The following is a 20,551-nucleotide window of genomic DNA, read 5'->3' on the forward strand; positions in this document are numbered from 1 at the left end:
GCCATCTGCAAGCCAAAGAGGGAGGCCTCACCAGGTGCCAACTCTGCCAACACCTTGATCTCAGACTTCCAACCTTCAGAACTGTGAGATGATAAATTTGTCACTTAACCCACTGTCTGTGGCACTTGGTTATGGCAGCTCTGGTAGATGAACGCGATAGATTTTCCTCTTCCAGATGCTTCACATAAATAGTCATACAATGTGTGGTCTTCTGCATCCGGTGTCTTTCACTTAAAATAACATTTTCAAATTTCATCATGTTGTGCAAATATGTATGTATTTCGTTCCTTTTTATGGCTGAATAATGTTCCATTGTGTGGACAGACCACATTTCGATTATCCACTCATCAATTGGCAGACATTTGGACTCTTTTCACTCTTTGACTATTATGAATAATGCTGCTATGAAAATCATATATAAAGTTTTTTGTGACCATATCTTTTCAGTTATCTTGGGTAACTGATTCCACATAGAAGGGGAATTTCTGGGTCATGTGATAACTCTATGTTTAACTTCTTAGAGAACTACCAAATTGTTTCCCAAAGCACCTGCAGTACTTCACGTCCCCACCAGCAACATATAAGGGCTCCAATTTATCCACATCGTAGCCAACACTTGTAATTGACCATCTTTTTTATTATAGGCTTTCTTGTGAGTGTGAAGTGGTATCTTGTTGTGGTCAAGGTATTCTCTGATATCAACAATGGTTAACATAACAGCTTCTACTTCTGCCTCATCTTCCAATACTTGTGTTTTCCACAAACATCAGGAACATAATCACTAGTCATGTGGCCCATTACTGAATATGATATAATGATTTTATACTTCAGCCATATTTGCATCATTGAACTTGTGTTAACTGTGCATGTGTGTTTTTGTGTATGTTTGGTGTACATGCAGATGTGCATGGTCAGGCATCCGCATGTATGTTTGTGCATGTCTGTGCATGCATGCACTCGTGTATGTGAGCATGCTTGCGTGTATGTGTGCTTTGTGCATTTGTGCATGTGCACATTTGTGCATGTGCATTTATGTGTGCATGTGTGTTTGTACATGTTTTTGTGTGTGTACGCATTTGTTCATGTGAACGTATATACATTTTGTGTGTGCAGATGTGTTTGTACTTTTTTGTGTGTGCACATTTGTGCATGTGTGAATGTGTGTGGGTTTTGTGTGTACATGTGTGTTCGTACTTTTTTGGTGTATACACATTTGTACATGTGTGAGCGTGTGTGCATTTTGTGTGTACATGTGTGTTTATACTTTTTGTGTGTGCACATTTGTGCATGTGTGTGTGTGCATATGTGCATGTGTGCTTGTGCATTTTTTGCGTGTTCACATTTGTACATGTGTGACTGCATTTTGTGTGTACAGGTGCGTACATTTTTGTGTGTGCACATTTGTGAGTGTGTGTATATGTTTGTATGTGCATGCATGTGTGCACAGGCTTACGTGTGTTTGTGCAGGCATGTGTTTGTGCATGTGCATGTGTGCACCTGTGTCTGTGTGCTCTCCTCCCACATAACTAGATCTCCTGGTCACGAGTAATTGTTCCTTTGACCATCCTCTTCCATTACCAAGCTGCCAAATCACAGGTGCCTAACTGGCATCAGGTGCTTCTGAGACAGTGCTCTTCCAGAAGAGCTCACTCTGACCACAGCCCCCAAGCTGCTCCCCTTAACGACTTCCAGAACTCTGGGGTGAAGATAAAATGAATTCATATTCTGTCTGAACCCCCGGTCCTCAACACAGCTCTCGTACTCCCTTTCTTTCTGAGTCGGAATCTCGCTCTGTCACCCTGGAGTGCAAGGACTCCTTTTTTTTTTTTGAGACGGAATCTCATTCTGTCACCCAGGCTGGAGTGCAGTGGTGCAATCTCAGCTCACAGCAACCTCTGCCTCCCAGGTTCAAGCGATTCTCCTGCCTCAGACTCCGGAGTAGCTGGGATTACAGGTGCGTGCTATTATGTTCAGATAACTTTTTTTTTTTTTTGGTATTTTTATTAGAGATGAGGGTTCACTCATTGGCCAGGCTGGTCTCAAACTCCTGACCTCAAGTGATATGCCCACCTGGGCCTCCCAAAGTACTGGGATTACAGGTGTGACCCACTGCACCCAGCCAGCTCTTGTACTTCCTATTTAGCCTCCTGAGACGTAGTTCCATTAGAAATTCCCTCACATCTTCCCAAGGTCACCAGCCCTCTATGATCTGCTGCCACCAAACTCCACTCTCTCTAGCCTTGTCTCCCTTTCCCTGAAGCTCAATTTCATGCCCAGAAGGCCTGGCTCATGGTCCGTAGAGTTCTTTCATAGCTCCCTTCACGGTCAGCACCTTCACACCTTTTAGCTGTGCTCAGACAGCCCTTCTCATAGTAATTCTCACTACGACTACTTCCAGCCTCATCTCCACACTACTAGGGGTGAGAAGAGCTTTGCTGGGCACCTTATTAAAATTACAGCCTTCACCCCATCCCCGTCCTCCTCTCTCTGCACTGCTTTATTCTTCTCCATACTGCTGATTACATTCTAACAAACTGTTTATATACATGATTTACTTCTATACAATTCCAAATATAGCTTTAGAAATAACTAACTTATCCAGCTGGCTTCCTGGCTGTCTCCCTCCACCGGACCCAAGTTCCGCTGGCCAGGGCTGCTTCGCCGTCATGTTCTCTGCTTGCATCCCTGCTGCCCGGACCGCTGCCTGGCACACCGGAGGCACTCAATCGGTGTTTGTTGAATTGAACGTGTGTAACACTGGTCAGAGGAGGAAGGAGTAACAGATGAGCTGATAAAAACCATGGTCACTCTAATGATCATTTTAACCCCAATAAGGGTGAAAAATGAGAGGCAATAGCTTCAAGTTCAAGGCATCTTCAAGAAATGCACTTTGAACATCTTAAATAAAATTGTGTTAAACGGATAAAACAATATATAGTTGAAATATTTTTATGTCAACTTGTCTCTAGGCTCTTGAAGCAATTATTCCGAGTACCTGAGTTCTCAATGAACATCTTTCTAACCAGCCTTGGACTTTTCCACAGAAACAAAAATGGAAGAGCCTCAGAACACCAGGGCGGGGGCAGGGGAGCACAACCTGTCTGAGCTTCCGTGTCTTTGCGGGAACGTGGGGAAAACCATGCCTCACAAGGCTGTGCTGAGGATCAAATGTAATCATGTAAAAAGGAGCTGTGAAATGTACAATGCTAAGCAAACCTTGTTATTCTCACTACGACTACTTCCAGCCTCATCGCCACACTACTAGGGGTGAGAAGGGATTTTGTGTAAGGACTGAGCACCTAGCCAGCAGAGAAGTCATTTTCAGAGATGGTGTCCTCTGAGACTGCAGGTCTTTGCAGGATAACAGCAACTGTCTTCCTGAGCTGTCCTGCAAAGGCGATGTCCGTGGGGCCCAAGAGCTCAAAGTCCCACCAACCCCCTGAGGTCCCAATGGCAGCAGCCCCTCAGCCCCAACCTTTCTGGAGAGGTCTGTTATTTTCTCTTCAAATCCAGAATTCCTAGCTCCTGAATTATTTTGTTTGGACCATCTCCTTGGGTGCATTTGCCCAGCTGTGCTGAATGGTGTTGGGGGGTCTACAGGAGAGCAAGCGTGAAGACCAGCCACAGCGGCAGCCCGAGGTTGGGGCTGGGGCGGATGGTGAAGGGTGAGGATGGAGCTGACAACCCACCAAAGAACATGGAGCTGAAGGGCCTCTGCACACTGGAACACCTGTTCTCAGTCTTTGTCCACTCAGCCAGGTGGTGCTAGGTCCCTCCTGCCTCTGCACCTGGGGGATCAGAGAGAAATGGCATTGAGCCTGGGAGCCCAACCGGGAGGCCAGTGGGGGAATGCAGACCATGGGAACACCGCAGCACCCTGGAGGAAGATACACCCTAGAATGGGGCTGACGAAGAGGGAACTGAGGAGTCCACCAGAACCATGAGCTCTCAGCCCACAGCTGACGAAAAGACAGCACTGTCTGCCGGCAGCCTTCAGCATGCTAAGGCAGGGAAGAGACGCTTGAAGAGTCACGTCTGCCAAAAACCCAAGGATCCATGGAGCTGAAGAAGGAGGAGGGTCCAAGTGGGGCCAGAAATAAAGAGATCTGCGCTCAATCATCCCTCAAAGGGAGTTCACCCATTTCTTAGAAAGAAGGGCCCTTATGTTACGTTCATTCTTTCAAACCTATTTCCTGAGAGCCTCTGTATTTCTTCATGAAACAAGCTTAAAGAGAAGCTCTCCCAATGCATACCAATATATTAGCATATTGTTATATCTTTGAATATTTAGATTCACATTAACTGAGAAAGAAAACTACTCATAGGTCGCAGGCCACAATGTGGGCTTCATCACTTCCAGGCTTTGTATTGTCATGTTAGTGTCCTGAGTTGAGGCAAAACTGAATCCTTTGAGGCTATGAGACCATAACAGGCAACTGCATAGAGACCCTGGTGCCCAGAGAGTGAGCAGAGCCCTGAGGAGCCCCCCTCCAGAGCTCTATCTTCACAGGCCTCGCTCCGGCCTGTGCACTGCACCTGTGCCTGACTCACAGGTTCCTGATGGCCAAGATGTGTTACAGGAAAACTGTGCACACAGGCGTCTTATCGCCTCGTTTAAAAAGTATGTTTCTCCTTTTCTCTGGACCGATCCTAAATCAGATTGATTCATTAGTATCTTGGTTATAGTCTTGTGTCACACAAAATGTTTATTTCCCCCGTGGAATGTAAAATACCCAGAGAGCATTCCTCTCTGGCTCATACTCATACTGGTCATTCCATCTGCTATGATTTGAATGTGTGCCCCAAAGTTCACATGCTGGACGCTTCATCCCCAGTGCAACAGTGTGGGGACTGTGGTCTTTAAGAGGTGACTGGGTCATGAGGGCTCTGCTCAGTGAATGGATGAAGGCTGTTATCACAGGAGGGATTCTCTGGGGATTGGGCTGGGCTCTCCCTCTTTTTCTCTCTCTCTCTCTTCCATGCTCTCTTGCCCTTCTGCTTGCCACCATGGGATGACGCAGCACAAAGGTCCTTGCAAGATGCCAGCACCTGAATATTGGACCTCCTAGTCTTCAGAGCTGTGAGAAATAAATTTATTTTATTTATAAATTACCCAGCCTGTGGTATTTATTCTATAATAGCAGCACAAAGAGTTGAAGACACCACTCAAGGGGAGTTAACTGTATTTTACTTAAAGCCTAAGTCTTTAGGAACAAGGTTACTCAGGAAGAGATAACGCATTCAGCAGTGGTGCATTCAGGGAATAAGCTCCCAAAGCACCTGTCAGGAGAAAAATCACCCTTGGACAAGCAACACCTGATGGCATTTTATGGGCAGTCCAGCATGAGATAACTGCAGAGGCTCTAATCTAAACATGTGCTACATCTTGGCTGTGGTCTCCGGGCTGAGTGAGGCTGGTGGTCAAGATCTTGAGCGGTGCTTTTATGGCATTAGTGGGATCTCATGAAGATGCCAATTCCCCGACTGCTTCACGCTTCTGCTGCCGTAGGACCAGTCCCAGGGGATGACAGAGCCCCTTTTGCAGACTTGTTCACTTGAGGCTGCCATAGCAGTTGCCAGCACTGTCCTGTGGGAGAGTGGCACCTCACTTACAGTGTTTGTCAATTTCTGTGGGGATTTGAAGCTTCCATGTGAATCAACTGGCTCAGGAAATTTCCAAAAAGCTCACAAACAGTTCTGCCCCAGTAGGATGAGCAGCTCCCACACAGACGGCACCACCAGGGCACAAGGTGTGCTCTTCACCCGGCCCAACGTCTCTGTGAACCTGGACACACTACAGCTTCATGCTGGGGGAGACTTCTCTGGAGAGGTCAGTCTGCACCGCACAGCCTCAGGTAAGCTCTTTGAGCCTCACCTCTCTGAGGATGTGTGAGGCGGGTCTGTGCCCTGACCATTCCCTAAATGGCGACCAAGAGCAGCGTGGGCATAGGCAGGACTTCCAGCAGGGCACTTGCTGATACAAAGGGAGGCAGGAGCACATTCAGCAGCCTGGTCTGCAGGGGTGGTCTGGCCATTGCTGTCTCATGTCCCGTGAGGGCGGGGTCTGCTCTTTGCAGAACCCCAGAGAAAAAGGAAACCATTCCCTCTCATTCATGGCTCGCAGCCCCATCCCTCCATCTTCAATCCACGCCCCAACCCCACCACCACCCATCTCCAGCCCATCTCTGCCCTGCCAAGCTCAGACCCAGCGAGAGCTCGTGGTCCCTCCTGTTTGTGGTCTTGGTTTTCTTCCCAGGGGTCCATGGTCCCTTCTCTCTGGATGAGGCTCACTCTGTGCTCCAAAAACTGTCTGCCCCCCAGGACTGTGTCTGCCCCTTGGCCCCCAGCGCAGCAGTAGCTGACCATGGCATGGGAAGCATCCAGGTACCAGGAGCTACACACAGCTGGGTAGGAGGGGTGCTGCCCCCAGCGCTCAGCAAACCCCTCAGAGATAAGGCTACTTGGATTATAGCAATTTTATGTAACTGCTGAGCAAGCTGAGACAACGACTTTTCAACTTTTCAGTACTTCTGTTTTGTGCACTATTAACTAATACTCAATTTTTAATACCGGTTGTATTTGCTGGAAGAAAATAATATTAGTAGGCCGGGCGCGGTGGCTCAAGCCTGTAATCCCAGCACTTTGGGAGGCCGAGACGGGCGGATCACAAGGTCAGGAGATCGAGACCATCCTGGCTAACACGGCGAAACCCCGTCTCTACTAAAAACACAAAAAATTAGCCGGGCGAGGTGGCGGCGCCTGTAGTCCCAGCTACTCGGGAGGCTGAGGCAGGAGAATAGCGGGAACCCGGGAGGCGGAGCTTGCAGTGAGCTGAGATCTGGCCACTGCAGTCCAGTCTGGGCGACAGAGCGAGACTCTGTCTCAAAAAAAAAAAAAAAAAAAGAAAAGAAAATAATATTAGTAAAGAGACACCTATTAGGAACATTATGAGTATTATGCTATTTTCCTGTGATTGAATACTAAATATTCCCTGGTTTCTGTAGCTAACGTTTCTGAAGGAAACGTATTTATCCACGTGAATGTGTATTTGTACATTTTAGGCTTAGGAACTGAGTTTCTGACATCATATGGTTATCTTTTTAATTGCTGGAGACTCTTAGAAGCTGCGCCCTGAGAGGACTTCAGCCTTCACGTCACATCATGACTTTCTCTCCTCTTTAGCACTGGCTGCGGGTTCTGAGTTAATGGAATGCCACCGTCTTTAAATTCCCTGGAGGTTTCCGTGGCAGCGCAAGGCCAGAGCTCCAAGACCCAGTTGTACGCCTGGTGAGAGTGTGCCTGAGAAACCACTATGGCTTTGAAAGGGATTTCTCTGAAACGATGAAAGTCAATCTTCCACTTTTGGAAACATTTGCAAAACGAATTTCTTGCTCCACCCACTGCACGTGGGACACATGCTCTCACCAGGAGGAACCGTGCACCTGAGGGCCCTTTGTCCTACCCAGGGCTGCATGACAACCTGTAGACCCTCCTGGCTTGGGCTCGGTACAAGCTACGCTAGAAATTTAGGGAGGAAACTGGCAGCTGTCTGCGGCAAGGAGAAGGCGGGGTAGGAGGGAAGGAAAGAATGAGGATCAGAGGAATATGGGGGACAAGTGTGAGCTGCGTCATTTGTTCCTAAGCAATTCGCTCTTCCAAGGCCCTAATCTCTTTTCCTAGAGGATTAGCATAAGCTAGCTTTCACAGCAGCTCTTTGTGTTCTAAAATAAAAGCTGATGACTTGTTACTGGAATTTCTTCCTAGCTCCATTTTAGGCAGGTGCTGTTTTAATTTCCTGGTGGTGGGGTGAATGGCAAGGAACTCGGCACTGGGGGACGGACTTAGCAGTCCCCTGTATCTCCTCCACTTCTGCAATGTACGTAAGGACAACTGCAGCCGCCCCCTCACACGCGAAAGAAAGCTGCGTGTTCCCAAAGGAAGATGGTGTTATTATCAATTTTGTTTGTCACTTCCAAATTCAACATTTTCTTGCAAATCTTTCAAGCCTTTTATGTTTTTGTTTTAGAGGTAATCTTTGTAAATAGTGCTGTCTGTTTATCTGTATTTGCAGTCCAATCCTTGAGCCACCAAGGCACCCCTCCCTGGCTGCAGGCTCATTCTTGCATCATAATTCCTACCTCTGTGGCTCAGTCTATGCTCCCAGGGCCAGGCGAGGCCACGCCAGCTCTGACCTCACCTCCCCAGAGTTACTTTATTTCTAGATATGGGTAGCCTTTGCAAATTGTTCACCTTTTGCTCCTTGATGAAACAATCCAAAATGTCAGTAGATTACAAAAGGAAGCCATAGCACCATTGAAATACCTTCTGCATATTCTAAATAGGAAACAGAAATCGTGCCTCTCGTCATATCTGGGCTTATCCTCTGAGAGTGTCTGTAACTGGAGAGGTGCGGATTTGGAACTTACGTGTTTGGGAAATGATGAGGCTGTGCTCCTTCTTCGGTAAAGCCAACTCTCCGTCCTGCTTAGCCTTGAACCTGGGGAGGGATAAAGGTGAACATGGTGGGAATCTAAACTCCCACCTCCACTCCGGGCACATTCATCAGAGCAGTGTTTTCGAAAGCTCAAGTCTGAAACCGTTAGTGGTTCATGTCATCAATTTAGTGAGTATGGCTGGCAATTTTTTAAAGGAATAGAAAAGATAATAATGTAATAGATTCTATACAATATGGACTAGAATAGAAGAAATTGAATTGCACATAGAGTGAGTAGAGTTTCCTTAAATTTTTTGTTTCAGATGCACTCACATACATACACACTTGATCACAATTACGTGTATTTCTTACTGGAGGTCAGACAGCTGAGGTCTGGAAGCCACTATTTTAGGAAGGAAAAGGAGAAGCAAACCTTCATCCCAGGGAAGCAGATGAGGATAGAGGAAGTGGCAGTCAGGCCCTGGGGGGCTCAGGAAGTGCTGGGGTTGCCTCCACAGTTCGTGTGGTCTGAGCACCCACCTGTGGAAATACAGTGAGGAGGAAGGGAGGAGACTAGGAGGGAGATTTCGATCTGCACGTGCCAGGTGGAGGCTTGGAGACCATGCCACCTTAGGCCAAGGGGCAGAGGTCACAGCCCACGGTTTCTCCCGGAGTGGGATGAGGTGGTCCTGATCCTCACTACTCAGAAGAGCCCTTGCGGCGCCCACACAGGAGAGGCCAGCGCAGAATGTGGGTCGGGGCTGCCTGCCCTGAGACCGGAGCCCCAGGAGCAGGGCCTGCCCACTGTGTTGCCATGGCAGCCTGAGGTGCTTGGCCATCTCCACACGATAGGAGCCTATTCTTCCTCCCTCCGTGCTGGAAACCATCTGCTCTGCAGGGGCCTGGGTAATGCTCCAAGCCCTGAATTTCACCCCATGGGGAGGGTGGGAGCAGAATGGAAGCCCCCTGCCCAGGGCAGACACTGGCGGACCCACCTGGCTTACCGACCTGTGCTCATCAGCAGGCAAAGCTCAGCACTGCCTCTTTTCCTGTGACGTGAGGGTTTTGTTTCGAGGACCAGGAGGGGAAGGACAGTCATATTCTCTCTGAGACAGCCTGTACCTTGCAGAATGGGCCACAGATTCGGGACCAGGCCTCCCACACCTCAATGATGATGGAAGGAGATAAAATAAAATAAAATAAGCACACTGCTCACCCCAAGGGCACTTCTGCGGTTCCTCCTACTGCAGGAGGACAAAAAAACCACAAAAGCCAGCCTGCCAGCAGCCCTGGAGACACGGGCATTGCAGGGCCCAGCTCCTGATGAAGACTCCGTCTCTCCACTCAGAGCCTGCTTCATCTTTTTTTTTTTTTTTTTTTGAGACAGAGTCTTGCTCTGTTGCCCATGCTAGAGTGCTGTGGTGCAATCTCGGCTCACTGCAACCTCCGCCTCCTGAATTCAAGCAATTCTCCTGCCTCAGCCTCCTGAGTAGCTGGGATTACAGGTATGTGCCACCACACCCAGCTAATTTTTTTTTTTTTTTTTTTTTTTTGTATTTTCAGTAGAGATGGGGTTTCACCATGTTGGTCAGGCTGGTCTCAAACTCCTGACCTCATGATCCACCCGCATCGGCCTCCCAGAATGCTAGGATTACAGGCGTGAGCCACCACACCCGGCCACCTGCTTCATCTTTGCACCAAGAATTTGCGTTTTGATCTTTTAGTCATCGAAGAAAGGAAACTGAGATTCTTAAAATACCAACAGGAAAGGATTGTTTAAGAAAACCACATCCTGAGGCCATGTCTGGAGAGTCCTGTGTTTTCTAAATCCACCATATGTTCTTTTTATCGTTTTCAGTGAGTTCATGGTACCGTTGAAACCTAGAATGCAGATAGTAATCAGAAAACAACCGATGTTGTAAAATGGGCAAAAGATGAGAAGAGGCACTTTACCAAAGATCTGAGGAGAGCAAGTAAAGACGGCACTCATCAGTGTCAGTCATCAGGAAAGTGAAAATCAAAAGCACAGCAAGATGCGACCGCAGCCCTGCGGAAACTGCTCAGACCCAAACGGGCCCCACCAAGGGTGGCCAGGCCGCTGCTCACCATGGGGTATCCCTCTTTCTTGAGACGGAGTCTCACTTTGTCGTCCAGGTTGGAGGGCAGGGGGTCAATCTCGGCTCACTGCAACCTCTGCCTCCTGGATTCAAGTGATTCTCCTGCCTCAGCCTCTGAAGTAGCTGGGATTACAGGCACGCGCCACCACGCCGGGTTAATTTTTGTATTTCTAGTAGAGACGGGGTTTCACCATGTTGGCCAGGCTGGTCTCGAACTCATGACCTCAGGTGATCCACCCTCCTCGGCCTCCCAAAGTGCTGGGATTTCAGGCGTGAGCCACTGCACCTGGCTGCCTCCTTCTTAAAAGTTGACTTTTCAGGGCTTCCTTTTGCCCTCCATGGTTCTTATTCTACACTCTTCCTTGGGGGTCTCAACTCCTCCTTCTGCTTTCGTTGCTCCCAGGATGACTCCTACATCCATATCTCTAACTCTGACCTCTCCCTCCCTACTCTAAACTCACACCCACCTGGAGGTTCTATCAGCACCTGAAACCCAGTATTTCCAAATCTGAGCTCATTGCTATCCCAAGCCTCATCTCCGTGCTATATTCCTTGTCCACCCAGATCAGAAGCCTTGGAGTCACTAACCCTTCTCCCTTAGGATCTCCTCTCCATCTGTCACTAAGTCCTAAGAAACCCACCCTACAAATCCCATCAAAGTCCACCCCTCCCCTTCCTCTCCACCACCATCCTTCATTTCAGCCTGCATCATCTCTAGCCCAGCCTTCCCTAAATTCCTCCTGTTCCCTCTACACCTCCCCTTGCCTGCAGGATCTTTCTACAAATCTGATTGGCCATCGCCACCCCATCTACCCATCTTCTAATGTGCCCCACTCCCATGGCAGTCAAACCCCAGGGTGTAAGAACCGTCGAGAAGGAAAAGACAATCTCATATCCCAGAGTTCCCACTTCAGTCATTCAAAGCAGGCTCGAGAATCCACTCAAATAAAACCCCCGGTGACTGTGGTGCACGGGTGGGGAAGGGAAGTTGGGAAGAGAGGCTTCGAGAAACTCTGGAGATATTCTTTATTTTTGGTCCTTAGGAGTGGGAGTGGGAGGGCTTGCTACTAGAATGCAGTGGGTAGAGGCCAGCATCCCACAGTGCACAGAACAGAACACCTACCCACGAGGGAAGACCTGCCTAAATGTCAGTGGTGTGGGGTCTGAGATGCCCTGGCCGGGAGGATGAGGCTGCATCTCCTCAGTGCAAATGCAAAGCCCTGCCTGACCTCCCAGGTTGATTTCCCAAGAAAAGACACTCCACAAGGCCCAACAGGGTGCAGCTCTGCACTCTGCATGCCACGCCTCCCCACCCACCTTTGTTACTAGGAAACATCGACCTCACTTGGGCTGCCTGGTAGACCCTTGCCTGTCTGGGCTCCTCCCTGTTTCCTTCAGGTGTCAACTGCTACCTCTCCCCTGCCTCCCATACACAGAATGAGGCAGGAACCACACTCCCAGCGTGGACCAGAGCGGGCTGAGTCTTTTGCAGCTTTCTCCTGGGCAGGGGACCCACACCTGCTCATCAGAAACCATTGCTTGGAATCTGATACCTGAGGGAGTGACTCAAAACTGTGGTGCTGCGACCAGTCAGGAATCCCACAGCCCTGGTGCGCACCTGGGCAGCCGGTCCTGTGGCATAGAAACGGGGGTGGCATTTTAAGTGGCTGTTCCTGTGTGTGACTCAGCCCACAGCTCGTCTCCCCTAGCTCCAACTCACTTCTCCAAGCAGCCTCCTAGGCTCCCTGTTGACTTTGTGAGCAAGTTAATGGTTTTCCAATTAATTATTATCATTCTCTTTTTTAATTTAAGATATTTAGAAATTACTTACTGCTTTTTGTAGCCAAGAGTCAAATTGGCACAGGTTCTATTACTTAGCATGCTTGGCACTAGAAAGAACTCAGTAAATATTTATCGTGTAACTGTTACTGTTAAGAAGGAAAACAGAGAGAATGCATTAGAACCAAAAACCAGGCAAACCTGAAACGTCCCATAGAAGGGCAAGATGGCATTCGCCTTCTCAGAGGGCGTCACAGCACCAGGTGTAGAATCAGAAGCTCACTGGCAGAAAATACACCATCTGCCTCTGTGCTGACACACTAGCTGTGAGAGCAAAGTGGAGATGAATTAGATGATGACCTCACCTAAGCTAAAGAATATTTTCCAATATAAAGTCAGAAAAGAAGTTGAAGCTGGGAACTTCAACTGTGAATAAATGATGTGGTCCACCTGACACAGCTCTGGGGTTGAAACGAGCCAGTCTATGCTTGTTGAGTGTGTTAAAATAATTGTTCATAACCTGGAGCGGATGAATGAGCACTGTTTAATTATTTTAATTGAAAATAACAAAGAAAAAAAATTAGTAGGGCAGAGGTTTATTGATGGAAATAAAATGAATCCTGAAGAAAAGACACAATATAAATGTGTATTGGGTATGCCCACTGTCTCAGTCTGTTTGTGTTGCTATAACAGAATACTACAGACAGAGTAATTTATAAAGAAGTGAAATTTATTTTTTCACAGTTCTGGAGGCTGGGAAGTCCAAGACCAAGGCGCCCACATTTGGTGTCTGGTGAGGGCCTTCTTGCTGCGTCTTCACATGGCAGAAGGTGGAAGGGTACGAGAGCAAACTAGCCACATCTATATCAAACCTCTTTTCTAAGGGCCTTGATCTCACTTGTGAGGGAGGAACCCTCAGGACCTAATCACCTCCTCAAGGCTCTACCTCCTAATACTATCATATTGGCAACACCTGAATTTTGAAGGGGACACATTGAAACCACAGCACCAATTTGAACAAATTCTTTCTTTCAATTTCTCAAAAGCCAAGTTGAGTCTTCTAATCATAAGAAAGGCATATTTAGAAGATTCTAAACATTTCATACAGGCACAAATGGACACAGAGATCCTTTAAAAGGTAAACTTATCTTCCTTTAGAATACTGCTACCCAAAATGTGGTCCGCAGGAAAGACAGAAATTGACAGTAAGGGCTTAGACACTTGTATGGCAAATTGAACAGAATTTTTTTTGTCTTGTCATATCTAATATAGAAAACATTGGCTTGTATTTTGTAGGTCTTTGTAAATTTCCTTGAGATTGAAAATTTTTTAAAAATGTAATTCTTTTTTTTTTTTTTTTGAGATGGAGTCTCGCTCTGTTGCCCAGGCTGGAGCGCAGTGGCGTGATCTCGGCTCACTGCAAGCTCCGTCTCCCGGGTTCACGATTCTCCTGCCTCAGCCTCCTGAGTAGCTGGGACTACAGGCGCCTGCCACCACGCCCGGCTAATTTTGTTTTGTATTTTTTAGTAAGACGGGGTTTCACAGTGTTAGCCAGGATGGCCTTGATCTCCTGACCTCGTGATCCGCCTGCCTCAGCCTCCCAAAGTGCAGGGATTACAGGCGTGAGCCACTGCCCCCGGCCAAAAAAATTTAATTCTTTACAGCAGATAATTTGGGAAACAGAGTAATAGGTTGATCTATGGAAGTAACAGTTTGTGGAAAACTGATTTGCTTGGTGTTTTGCTTCTAGCATAACAATCTTCAGGGGGAAAAATATCAAATGAAGGTATTGTGACCGGGGCCAAGCTCAATGTGCCGGAGTGGACTGTTGGTTTACAATGTTCTGCTGCTTCTCTCCACTGGGTCCATCCCTACTAGGGAAATTAAGAACCTCTCAGAATGTTGAGCCAAAAACCACGAGAACAACAGCCTAGGGACCTAATTCCAAGGAGGAGAAGCATCAGGAGCTGCTCAGGGAATGTTCCCATTCCCAAGAGGCCCTGGCAGCACCTGCCTGCTAAGGTTTTAGAAGTGCTACATCCTGGTGACTGCCTTGAATCTATTCCCAGGGAAAATGCACTGCCCATGTTCGGTTGTTGCTTAGCTGTGGTGTATTGAGAATGTGGCTGGAAGGTGGTCATCTCTAATTCATTACCCAATGGTTGGTTTAATCTGTAGGTCTCTGCATCGAAAGGTGTCACACCCAGACCTGGTAGAAAGATCATCACAAGATCTGAGACTTGGCGTCTGATAGGGTTTCTAGGGTGTTTCCTCTGGGAAAGAAGAAGTGCATTTTGCATGTGGAAAGAAATGGAGCAAATATTTGTGATAGGAAGAGGAAGAGGAAGCTATAGCAGATGGCTTTGTTCATTCAAAACATTCTCTGTCCACCACTACCAAACTCGTCCAACAGGAGAATTTCACTTCCCATGGACTGGTGTGGACTGGGTGGCAGGGGGCAGCATGCTCCCAGCAGGACCACACGAGTGGACATAGTTCTACCACGGCTCTTTTCCCCTCTGCCCTAAGAATGTGTTGGGGATGAAGGCGCTCCTTTAGCCTGAATCCCCATGTGACATGGCCATGGAGAAGGGGCACGCCTTGGCTACTGCTGATGCGATTGTGAGCTGATGAGGTTTGGGGACTGCTGGTCACTCCAGCACGGCTAGATGAAGCTGACACACTAACCCACGGGGATGGAGGTCTAGTTCCTGTTGTTGTTGTCGTTGTTTGCCTCAGGTATTTACACTGAACTTCCTTCAAAACCAGGGTAGCATATGACAAGATAAGACTGTGATAGGATTTCGCTGATACCGTGAGGAAGGGAAGAAAAGAATATGAAAGCTTACTGTGCACTGAAGCCTGTGAGGGGGGAGCCTGAGGCCGCAAGTGAAGTCCCAGAAGCAGAAGGTAAGTCCTCCAGACCCACGTTCCCAAAGCCGTTGTGCCAGGTGCTGTGACTTGGAGGCAAAGCCGTTGTGCCAGGTGCTGTGACTTGTTCCCAAAGCCGTTGTGCCAGGTGCTGTGACTTGGAGGCAAAGAAGGGGTTCCAACTTCAGAAACTCAGGGGCTAGAGACACCGTTATTGATAAAAGTGATGCAGGTTTGTGAGGCAAAAGAAGTTTACTTTTATATCTTCAGAAACTTTGCCTTCATTGACCTTCCTCTTAGAATGCCCTTAGGACAATTTCACCAATGCTCCTTTTGCAAAGAGCCTCAAAACATGTCTCTCCTCCAGGAATCAAACCAGCCCTGTGGCTCCCAGCTCTCACTGACCTTGACCTCCCAATGTTAAGAACACACATCTGTCTCCTCCACCCAAGTGTGAACTCCAGGAAGTCGAAGACATGTCTGTTCAACTTTGATCACCCAGTCTCGGGCTCAGCGTCTGGTCCACGTGAGGCTTCCATCCACGTTTGTTCTGTGTCCATGCCACAGTGAGGAACACAGAGCAGTGCTTGGCATTGATCCCTGACTTACCATTGAAAAGAGTTGATGAGGCCGGGCACGGTGGCTCAAGCCTGTAATCCCAGCACTTTGGGAGGCCGAGACGGGCGGATCACGAGGTCAGGAGATCGAGACCATCCTGGCTAATGCGGTGAAACCCCGTCTCTACTAAAAAATACAAAAAACTAGCCGGGCGAGGTGGCGGGCGCCTGTAGTCCCAGCTACTGAGGAGGCTGAGGCAGGAGAATGGCGTAAACCCGGGAGGCGGAGCTTGCAGTGAGCTGAGATCCGGCCACTGCACTCCAGTCTGGGCGACAGAGCGAGACTCCGTCTCAAAAAAAAAAAAAAAAAAAAAAAAAAGAAAAGAGTTGATGAATCAGCAAAGGCGGTTACAAATTCAGTCTAAACTGTGCGGTAGGACTAGAGTAGGAAGTACGAAAAGCGTGGGTACTGCTATCCCAACGTCCCTGGAGCAGGCACTCACAAAGAACTAGACAGATGAAGGAAGGTGGAGATTCACTAGATAGAGTGAGGCTTGAGCTGGACCCTGGAGAAATTGGGTTAGTGAAGGAGAAAGGAAAGAGCTACTAGGGCAGGGAATGACATGAGCGAACCCAGGGAAGAAGAAAAGGGTGCAGTGTTTGTTGGGATGAAAGGAGACCAGGTCCAGATGGGGCACGGAGGCAGCATGAGGCCAGGGAAGGGAAGGAATGGAAGTCAGGCAGGGAGGGACATCTGGGGCAGGAAAATGGCCTGCCACTATTGCAGCCTTTGGAGCAAGGCCCAGAAATACCTCCTCCTTACATGCCACACACCATCTCCAGCTCTTAGCGTGCTTGTGCCCACAGTGGCAGCCAGGTGGCTGGGCCTGGGGAAGCCTGGTGGCCTCCTGCAGGGACCAAGTGACACGCAGTCCTTAGGAACCAGATGTAGCCAGTGCAGTCCAAGAGTGCCTTACTGCCATTGGTGGAACCATAAATGCTACTTTACTCTGCTTCACAGGGTCACTCCGCCCTGTCCCTGGGCCTCAAGCCTCCTCTGCCTGACGTTAGCTAGGAGACTGTCCTGCAGGCACTTTTGGTAGCAACGCTACCTCAATTCAGTAAATGAAAGTTTCCAATCCAGCCTAGGCAACATAGCAATACCCCCATCTCTGAAAACAATCAAATAATAAAATAAAACAAAATAGCCAGATATGGTGGCCCGCACCTGGAGAATCCCTTGAGCCCACCGGTTTGAGGCAGCAGTAACTGTGATCACACCACTGCACGCCAGCCTGGGCAACAGAACAAGACCTTGTCTCTAAAAGATAAAGAAAGAAAGAAAGAGTTCACCCTGGATGACCCTCCCAGCAGGAGGGGTCGAGGGTGAGAAAGTCTGAATTTGAACATGTATCTGATTGCTCACTCCTCTTCTATATCAACACGAAAACATTTAATAACAGCGCACTGTCCTTTTACAAAGAAGACGGTCTGGTCCCTGAGGGAAGCTCTTTGAGGACAAGCTTTGGGGCCAGAAGGACCCAGGGTTCTAGGGTGATTTTCCAGACATCAAGATGGATTTGAGGGGCCACCTTGAGGCTTTGTTTGGTCCCCACAGTGAACATAGAATAAGGCCCCTGGAGAAGGGCCTGTGGTCAGGGAGCAAGAGGAAGTCACCTGGCCACTCCATTCATGACAAGAGGCTCCTGCAAGGATGATGAGAGCCCCCAAAGGCAGGAGGCCCCTTCTACCAGGGCCTTTCATTAAGGGTGACTCTGGTGACTTAACTCCAAGGTTACATGGATAAAAAGCGGAAGGAGAAGGATTCTTCCCAGGTGTGTCCGGCTGTGTTGGGAATGCCCTGCCTCCCTTTAAACTTCAACCGCCTGATTTGTAAATGGCATCAGAAAGATCTTAACCGCCTGAGGCAGGGAGCTCCAGTTAGCATCTCAGGGTCCTCTGGCTACACACTCTAAGGTGCTTATCCCATCCAGCTTGGCCTACCTGGCTCCATCCTGTTGGACATGAAGCAGTGTCTTAGAGAAGCGTCAACACCACTGAAAGCCAGAAAGCAGCTTCCTCCATTCACCTACTGGGCAGTGACACTTCTCAGGAACTCTGGCCTCCCCGTTACACCGGGAATGTGGAGTTTTCCTGGAGCCTATGTTTCCGAGGTCTCTCCTCCATAAATGATGATGAGCAAGTAAACAAAACAGGCATGGATTTTAGATCGTTGGTGTGGACGGTAATTTAAAGTAACTTGTAATGAAGCTCCATGGGGGCGGGGAGGGGCTAGGAAGTAAAGTGTTCGACTGTGCTTCCGACCCTGGCCACACCTGGACATCACCCGGGAGCTTCTGACCTGCACCCAGGCCACCTCAGAGGCTCTGATTCACCAGGCGTTGGCTTTTTGTTGGCTGGTTTGTTTGTTAGCTACCCAGGCGCAGCCAGAATTGAGAACAGGTTATTCATTTCCAACACAGAATAGCTGTTCACTCAACTGGAAGGGGGAAAAAAAAAGTGTTTAGTGGTATGGCAACTTAAAAGTCATTTTACTGACTCAAGAAACTTCACATCATCTTTAACAGTACTTACGAATGTAACAATTTTCATTTTTTCTTGACTTGTTTTCATAACAATCGGAGTGGTATGCCACCCTACCCAATATCACTAGATTTTTTTTTTTTTTTCAGAACAGAAACAAACAAATATCCAACCTGACAAAAAATATGTTTGCTTTTCGCCAGTGCTGTTACATTTTCCCGTGTTTTTAATTCCCTTTAAATGCCCCAGAGAGATCACAAAGCAGCACGCCAGGGGCTCTTTCTGGGCCAGCGCAGGTGGTGCCCAGGAGGCCTCTCCGGGAGGGAGAAACTCTAGTCCGAGAGTCCAGGCTCCATCTCCGTCCCCTTTGCCCGCCCTGCCCTCTCCACTGCCTGGGTCAGTCTCGGTCCTCACCCACCCTAGGACCTCTCGCCCCAGCTCCCACTTTGACTCTCCTGGGCTCCACCCCGCTCCCGGGGGCCCCGTGGCGCCCACCGGCGCTCTATCACCTATCCCAGCTTGCGGTGCAGCTGCCTCTTGACCCGGAGTCCCCGTTGGTGCGGACCCCACAGTCCCCCCACGTCCAGGCTGGGGACTCACCGTGGACTCCGAGCCTCCAGCCGGTGGTCACAACACCAGCTGCGGCTTGGCGACTGACGCGTGCTCTCCCCGTGCTCAGCCTCCCCGCACTTGACCTCCGTGTGCTCAGCCTCCCGGCACTCAGCCTCCATGCACTCAGACTCCCCTCGCCCAGGCTCCCCGAGCTCAGCCTCCGTGTTCTCAGCCTCACTGCTCTCAGCCTCCCCAAGCTCAGACTTACTGCACTCAGCCTCCTTCTCCACACTGCACCCAGCCTCCCTGCGCTCAGCCTCCTTCTCCACACTGCACTCAGCCTCCTTCTCCACACTGCACCCAGCCTCCCTGCGCTCAGCCTCCATGTGCTCAGCCTCTGTGCACTTGGCCTCCCCGAGCTCAGCCTTTGTGTGTTCAGCTTCCCCTTGTTCTGCCTGCCAGGTGCCCAGTGTCCGAGGTCTCAGTTCTTGGTTTATTTTTCTCCTTCACCATTCTAGCCAAAAGCTATGTGGTTGGTGTTGGAGCTTAATATGATTCCTTGCAGTAGAATGATCTTGCTCTTTTTAGATTTGCTCCTTGAGGTGTTGGATTCTCAATTTTGTCTCCATTGTACCTCCATTGCCTGAAAATTAGGAGACACTCAGGAACACCCTATGTGCATTTTTAAAAAACACATGCACAATGTGTGATACTTAAAATTATACTTTAAAATATAGCCTAATAATGCCTAGTTAGGTTAAATAACTGTGGAAATAGAAGCGATTTTCTGTTTATTATTCAATTGATGACATCGTTCCATCCTTTAAGCCACTTTCAGAGGTCAGAATCCTGGCACCAGGAGGGTGAGCAGGGTGGCCTGGGCACACTTGAGATAAGGGGAAACTGTGACTGAGTCCCTGTTCACAGGGGGGCACAGGTTCTTACGGAGAGGGGGGTTTAGAGGGAGCCCAGGACAGCTCTGAGCCTTGTCTGCTCCTTTCACCAACCATCTAAACTTAACGCAGCGCTTAACTTGGGCATCAGTTTCCTTGTGGGCCCACGGCTTCAATAAGGGGCTGCTCTGTTATTCATCCAGAGGGGCTTCACAGTAGTTTAGCACAGATTCTCCTCATTAAGCAGTTATATTGTTGGGGGAAAAAAATGGAACTGATAGGGTCATGTTCTTTCCTTTTTTTTTTTTTTTTTTTTTTTTGAGAGAGTCTCACTCCATCACCAAGGCTAGAGTGCAGTGGTGCAATCTCAGCTTACTGCAACCTCCACCTCCCAGGTTCAAGTGGTTCTTATGCTTCAGCCTCCTGAGTAGCTGGGGTTACAGACGCGCACCACAACACCTGGTTAAGTTTTGTATTTTTAGTAGAGACGGGGTTTCACCATATTGGCCAGGATGATCTCGAACTCCTGACCTCGTGATCCACCTGCCTCAGCCTTGCAAAGTGCTGGGATTACAGGCATGAGCCACAGAACCCAGCCTGGTCATGTTCTTTTTGAAAATTGGAAAGATGAGTGAGCTATGCATCTATTTCAGTTACATTAAAATCATGACGCTTTATACAATTATAATGCTTTTTTGATCATTTTAAACTCAACATTATCTTGAAGCATATTTAAGAATGAAATAAATTTTATTTTTTCTTGTATCTTTTTGATGAAAATTGGACAACTATAACAATTATCTC

This window comes from Papio anubis, chromosome 6, assembly GCF_008728515.1.
Source record: "Papio anubis isolate 15944 chromosome 6, Panubis1.0, whole genome shotgun sequence".
In the NCBI taxonomy this organism is placed as follows: domain Eukaryota; kingdom Metazoa; phylum Chordata; class Mammalia; order Primates; family Cercopithecidae; genus Papio; species Papio anubis.